Here is a 7,282-nt window from a genome sequence, read left to right as displayed (position 1 = left end):
AGGAAATCTTTGTTTTCTTTGGCAGTGGCCCTCATTGCCAATTACTATTCTGAAATTATTGCTCATTTTGAGCTCAGCGTAATACAATAGTATCTTTTTCCTTTGCTGTAAATGACATCCGGTGGAGCTGGCCCCATGCCTGTAATTCCATTTATTACACAAAATTTTCCCAAATAGGTTATCTCCTGGCTGTGTGCTTTAATTAGGCTTCAAACCCCTTCCTCCTGCAGCGGTTCTGAGAGGTCCAAAGTTTACTACTGAGGGAAAATATGTGGAGAAAAATATCCTTCAGTGAGGAATATTCATCTGTCTGCCGCCCAGGAAGGACACTGTACCTAGTCATTTAAAACAGAGTTCCAGACAAATAACCAGGTAAAAAAATGAATAGCTGATTTAAACCATTTTTTTTGCAGCAATTTTCACCTTTAAGCCAGAGATGTACACTGCAGTACTTTTTTTCTGTCACTAGATGTCCCTAATTTGATGACCAGCATCATTCAACCCACTACCTCTGAGCCCAGGTCATCCTGGACTTTCCCCCAGCCTGTGATGGGTCAGTGAAAGGTGAAGCAGCATAGTGATGGGACCTCTGTTACTCTGCTCTCTCCTCCTATCAGTGTGTTTCTTGTCAGCACAACTTATTGGCTCCTTGTACTGCTTCTCCTTCTCGCACTCTAAGCTCTGCTGTTCTGGGGTTTGCAAGAGGCTGATACCAGGTCAAATTCAGGCACTCGGTTTCATTTAAAAATTCATTTAATGATGTGATTACAGAGCTACATGAATTCATGTCTTTTATTTTTGCTTAGAGTTCAGCTTTAAACTATCATTCATAGAGTCAATTCATTAACCCCTTCCCGCTGACGCCTTCTGCCCCTTTAACAGGATCTAAATGCCAGGAGGAGGAGGTGGGCATTCCAATCATGTGGCCGCCACTACGCAACAGGAGCTCTCCGCTTGTTACTGTGCCTAGGTACTAGGTCAGCGGTAAGTGGTTAAAACATCATTCCATTTTTATTCCAGCAGTATAGGTATATACATTTACATTTATATTTACAGGTATATACATATACATTTTGATTTGGTATCAGTGTTTACAAACCTCTTTACAGCAGAACTTGGACTGGGAGAAGGAAAGCAGCACAAGAAACCTTTCCAGACGAGTCTGTGCTGTGTGCTAGAACTGCATACAAAGGAATACTGGTCTCTTCCAATATATACTTCATCTGTGTATGTATCAGCTTTAAATGGAACCTGTCTGAAAGGCAATATGTGCTGGTATTCCTTGCCTGTTAAATGCTTCAATAAGGGGGAGAGTGTTAATTTTCTTCTTCTGATTGTAAGCATCAACATTGAAAATTTTACTGCTCCCTCAATTTCAATGAGATCAGTGGAAAAGCTCCCCCTTACATTGATGGTCAGTGCAGACGTTCCCCCTTACATTGGTTGTCAGTGGAAAGAACATCTTTTACATTGGTGGTCAGTTAATGGGAAGAATGTCCCTTACATTGGAAGTCAGCGTCTTACATTTGTAGTCAGAAGGAAGTCAGTTAGGTTGGAGATCAGTGGGAAGAATGTTGGAGATCAGTGGGAAGAATGTCGCTTACATTTTCATTCAGTGGGAAGAATATCCCTTACGTTGGAAGTCAGTATGATGAATATGCCCATACATTGGTGGTCAATGGGAAGAATGTCCCTTACATTGGTGGACAGTGTGAAGAATATACCGTACCTTGGTGGTCAGTGGAAAGAATGTCCCTCACATTGGAAGTCAAAGGGAAGAATGCCCCCTACATTGAAAGTCAAAGGGAAGAACGTCCCTTACATTGGTGATCAGTAGGAAGAATGTCCATTATATTGGTAGTCAGTGGGAAGAATGTCCCTTACATTGGTGGTCAGTAGGAAGAATGTCCGTTATATTGGTAGTCAGTGGGAAGAATGTCCCTTACATTGGTGGTCAGTGGGAAGAATTTCCCTTACATTGGTGGTCAGTGGGAAGAATGTCCCTTACATTTGTGGTCAGTGGGAAGAATGTCCCCTACATTGGTGGTCAGTGGGAAGAATGTCCCTTACAATATTGGTCATTGGTAAGAATGTCCATTATATTGGTGGTCAGTGGGAAGAATGTCCCCTACATTGGAAATCAGAGGGAAAAACGTCCCTTAAATTGGTGGTCAGTGGAAAGAACGTCCCTTACATTGAAGGTCGGAGGAAAGAATGTCCTTTACATTGGCAGTTAATGGGAAGAATGTCCCTTACATTGGTGATCAGTAGGAAGAATGTCCATTATATTGGTAGTCAGTGGGAAGAATGTCCCTTACATTGGTGGTCAGTAGGAAGAATGTCCGTTATATTGGTAGTCAGTGGGAAGAATGTCCCTTACATTGGTGGTCAGTGGGAAGAATTTCCCTTACATTGGTGGTCAGTGGGAAGAATGTCCCTTACATTTGTGGTCAGTGGGAAGAATGTCCCCTACATTGGTGGTCAGTGGGAAGAATGTCCCTTACAATATTGGTCATTGGTAAGAATGTCCATTATATTGGTGGTCAGTGGGAAGAATGTCCCCTACATTGGAAATCAGAGGGAAAAACGTCCCTTAAATTGGTGGTCAGTGGAAAGAACGTCCCTTACATTGAAGGTCAGAGGAAAGAATGTCCTTTACATTGGCAGTTAATGGGAAGAATGTCCCTTACATTGGAAGTCAGCGTCTTACATTGGTGGTCAGTAGGAAGTCAGTTAGGTTGGAGATCAGTGGGAAGAATGTTGGAGATCAGTGGGAAGAATGTCCCTTACATTTTCATTCAGTGGGAAGAATGTCCCTTACGTTGGAAGTCAGTGTGAATATGCCCATACATTGGTGGTCGATGGGAAGAATGTTCCTTACCTTGGTGGTCAGTGGGAAGAATGTCACTTACAATGGAGGTCAGTAGGAAGAATATCCCCTACATTGGAGGTCAGTAGGAAGAATATCCCCTACATTGGAGGTCAGTGTGAAGAATGTCCCTTACTTTGGAAGTCAGTGTGAAGAATGTCCCGATACGTTGGTGGTCAGTGGAAAAAATACCTTTCTTAGACGTACCAGAAAAGATTATTGATGTCATTGGTAGTTTATCTGAGTGGCATTAATTGCTCAGACAACCCCTGGCAACCTCTGGGGGAACCCAATGGTTCCATGGAGCTGGGGCGGACTGACAACTCATGGGGCCCCTGGGCAATAGGGGATCATGGGGCCCCTGTGTCCTTGCCCAAACTCAAAAAAGCCTATGAAAAAGGTACCAGGGGCATCTCATGGGGTCCCCTACTGACCCCGGGCCCTCGGGCAGTGCCCGAGTTTCCAAATGGTCAGTCCGCCCCTGCCATGGAGCCATGTTTGAGAAGGGCTGCAGTAGCAGTTACACCCTGTAACACCGGCCCTGCCCTGAGCTATATTTCTTGTAGCTGCATTACATTTTGCTCAAATGCTAGCCAGAGCCAGCTAAGAACTAAAAATTCCTATTTTCCTTAGGCAGTTTATCTAAGTTGCCCTCTATGTAAGATGTACTTAGTGTAGTACTTAGCGTAGTGAGAATTTCAGTAGTCGTGCTGTTTAATATTGTAGTCAAGCTTCCAGGCGTAGATTTGTTTAACCATTTCACACATCCTCAATCATGAAACGTCTGTTCCTAAGCACTCGGATCCAGGAAACAACATAACTCATACAACACAGCCTCCAAGTACAATGCACAAGTCTGTAGTGACAGTGACCCCAATCACCAGCAATGGGAGAGCGGGCTCAATCATCCAGGATAGGTGAAGCAGAGACAGACTCGCATGTTATTGTAACATTTAGTTACATTAAAGAGGCATTGAAGAAAAATCCAGACCTTTTCTCGGAGAGCATGGAAGAATATTCCTCGGATAAAATGCTTCAAAGGCGTGTTGTTATAATATTTTGTTTAGAGAGTAGAATTGAAGTTTTTATGCGTGTCTTGCTGTTGAGAGTAAATACCGTGTTACACGAGAGGTGATCACATTTCCATAACACGCCATCATGCATGACTGCAAGCCTTTGTGGATGGCCACCTTTTCCCACCAGACTTTATTTTAGAAGTCTGCAGAAAGTTTTGAATTTAAGTGATACCCTCTGTTGGCTAACTTAAAGTGGACCTTTCAGTAAATTACAAATCTGCATGAATAACGCTCTGATATGCCCCCATATACAGCAACAGTATCATTTTAAAAGACAAAATCAGCATTTTTATCATTATAAATTTGTCCTGGAGATCCATTCCAGTGGTGTTGCCTAAGCCGAGATGATGCCATCAGTCTGCTGCAGACAGGAGGGGCATTTCCTCAGTCTAACCTCCCTCAGTGATCAGACTGCAACATGGTAACTTTGCAGCAAGTCACAAGCTGAGAGGCTAGAACAGGGGCTGATCTGTGTCAGGTGTTTGTGAACACAAGAGCTGCATAGGCACCTGGGTTTTTATGTTTTCATCTCTGCTCTGCTATCCAAGTCCAGGAAGTAAATGACCTTGGATGATCTCAGAACAAAGATGGCTCTAAATTCTTGATGAGAAAATCATATGAAGGCATTGTCATGGAGAAGTAGTGTGATCTCTCTAAAACAGCGGTTCTCAACCTGTGGTTCGTGTCCCCTTTGGGGGTCGAACAACCCTTTCACAGGGGTCTCCTAAGACCATCGGAAAACACATATTTCCGATGGTCTTAGGAACCGAGACACCGCTCCTCTATCAGTCTCCAGGCGGGTCCGCCCACATGCAGATACGTCCACATTTCCACATTTCCCTGGACCGCGATGTGTGCGCGGGATGACATGCTGCCCCTGTCATCTGGCCACATCCCCGGGATCACTCAACAGCTCTGCCTCCTTGCCAGTGATTGGCCGCCGAAACTGTAGCTCAGGAGAGGCACACAGGCGGCCAATCACCGGCGAGGAGGTGGAGCTTGGAGAGGAGGAGCCAAGCAGCAGCGCGAAGAGCAAAGAAGATCGAGCGGCCAGAGAAGGAAGACAGCTGACAGGTAAGTGTCTACAGCGTGCAGATGGTGCTGCTGCAGCCAGGTATGCTGGCTGTAGATGGGAGAGGGAGGGAGCGAGCCCAGGCTGGAGCAGGAGTCAGCAAGGTAAGTATCATTGGTGTCAGTGGGAGGAATAGTGCCCCATCATTGGTGTCATTAATATCAATGATGGGGCACTATTCCTCCCACTGACACCAATGATGGGGCACTATTTCCCCCCCCCACTGACACCAATGATGGGGAACTATTCCTCCCCCCACTGACACCAACGATGGGGCACTATCCCCCCCACTGACACCAATGATGGGGCACAATTCCGCCCCACACTAGTATCAATGATGGGGCACTATTCCTCCCACACTGACACCAATGATGGGGCACTATTCCTCCCACTGATACCAATGATGGGGCACTATTCCTCCCACACTGACACCAATGATGGGGCACTATTCCTCCCACTGATACCAACGATGGGACACTATTCCTCTCACTGACACCAATGATGTGGCACTACTCTCACTGACACCAATGATGGGGCACTATTCCTCCCACACTGACACCAATGATGGGGGACTATTCCTCCCACTGATATCAACGATGGGACACTATTCCTCTCACTGACACCAATGATGTGGCACTATTCCTCTCACTGACACCAATGATGTGGCACTATTCCTCTCACTGACACCAATGATGTGGCACTATTCCTCTCACTGACACCAATGATGTGGCACTATTCCTCTCACTGACACCAATGATGTGGCACTATTCCTCCCACTCCAAAAGTACAGTTATGAAGTAGCAACGAAAATAATTTTATGGTTGGGGGTCACCACAACATGAGGAACTGTATTAAAGGGTTGCGGCATTAGGAAGGTTGAGAACCACTGGTCTAAGAGATGATAAATACCTCAAATATTTTATACTTACACAAAATGTATCATACATGCACATGCTAAATTTATTTTAGGCTAGGTTCACATCTGTGCGTTGCTTCTCATGCATTTTTTGTTTTTTTTGTTACACTTTCGAATTTAATGTTAAGGCTCCATTCACTCTTATGCAGTTTGCTTTTTGTCCATTTTGCAGTGACTTTTGCAGTTCGTTTTGTGTCTTTGATGCGTTTTTACCACGTTTTGCATTTTGTTCATCTTTTTTTTTTTTTTTTTTATTGTTAAAGTGGATTTTTTTTTTTTGTTGCTGGGCAGAATAAAAATGCAAAACGCGGTAAAAACGCACTACCATGCATTTCAGCAGATTCTCCATTGAAATCTATTGTAGCAAAAATGTTGCTTTTTGCTTAAAAAAAAAAAGTCCCCGACTCTTTCCAAAAACGCAGCAGATCAAAAAAGCACAGATGTGAACATGTTCTATAGGAAACCATGTTCAATGGACTGTAGTGCGTTTCTGCAAAAAGCAATAAAAAACGCATTGGTGTGAACGGAGCCTCAAATGTGTTTTTGATGCATTTTAATGCTTCTTATGTTTTTCTTGTAGGAGGAGGAAACTTTCACCCCCTTGCTGGCCAGGCTAATTTTCAGCTTTCAGCGCTGTCACACTTTGCATGACAATTATTCAAGCAACAATGTACCCAAATTACATTTTTATAATTTTTCACAAAAATAGAGATTTCTTTTGGTGTTATTTGATCACAGCTGGTTTTTTTTTATTTTTTTTTACTAAATAAATGCAAAAAAAGACAGAAAATTGTGTGTGTGTGGGGGGGGGGGGGGGGGGGGGGGAGTGCTTTCCTTTGTTTTTGTTATAAAATTTAGCAAATAAATAATCTTTCATCATGTATTTAGGCCAAAATGTATTCTGCTACATTTCTTTGGTAGAAATAACCCAAATCAGTTTATAATATTTAGCCTGTTTGAGTTTAGGTTCAAACCTGTGCATTTTCCACTGCGTTTTGCAGTCCATTTAACATGATTTCCTATGGGGCAGGTTCACTTCTCCGCTTTTTCACAGTGTGTTTTATGGAAAGGGTCAGGGACTTTTTTAAATTGTAAACATTGCGTTTTTAGTTCTATAGACTTCAATGGAGACACTGCAGAAAATAATGTAGTTTGTTTTTAATGCGTTTTTATGCTGGCCAGCAACAAGTTGAAAAAAAAAAAAAAGCAAAATGCATCAAAAACACGGCAAAAATGCATGTGCAAAATGCACTACAAAATGCACTGCAGAAACGCATCAAACACAAACTGCATAGGTGTGAACCTAGCCTAAAGTTTATTCAAACTATGGCATATATACACTATATTGC

The 7,282-nt window shown here is 43.2% G+C and overlaps 1 long non-coding RNA gene across 1 annotated transcript; it reads left to right on the top strand.

The window, feature by feature from the left end:
- The first annotated feature begins 418 nt into the window (after positions 1-418).
- On the top strand, positions 419-6,723 carry LOC149445756 (uncharacterized). The gene is made up of 2 exons (XR_016306344.1): positions 419-984; positions 6,514-6,723. It is a non-coding gene; the product is annotated as an uncharacterized LOC149445756 (long non-coding RNA).
- Positions 6,724-7,282: the final 559 nt, after the last annotated feature.

The sequence above is a fragment of the Staurois parvus genome, unplaced genomic scaffold, assembly GCF_062004578.1.
Source record: "Staurois parvus isolate SC_StPar_1 unplaced genomic scaffold, SC_StPar_1.0 ptg000711l, whole genome shotgun sequence".
In the NCBI taxonomy this organism is placed as follows: domain Eukaryota; kingdom Metazoa; phylum Chordata; class Amphibia; order Anura; family Ranidae; genus Staurois; species Staurois parvus.
Note: the sequence above shows the minus strand (reverse complement) of the source record. Positions and strands in the feature narration are given on the sequence as shown.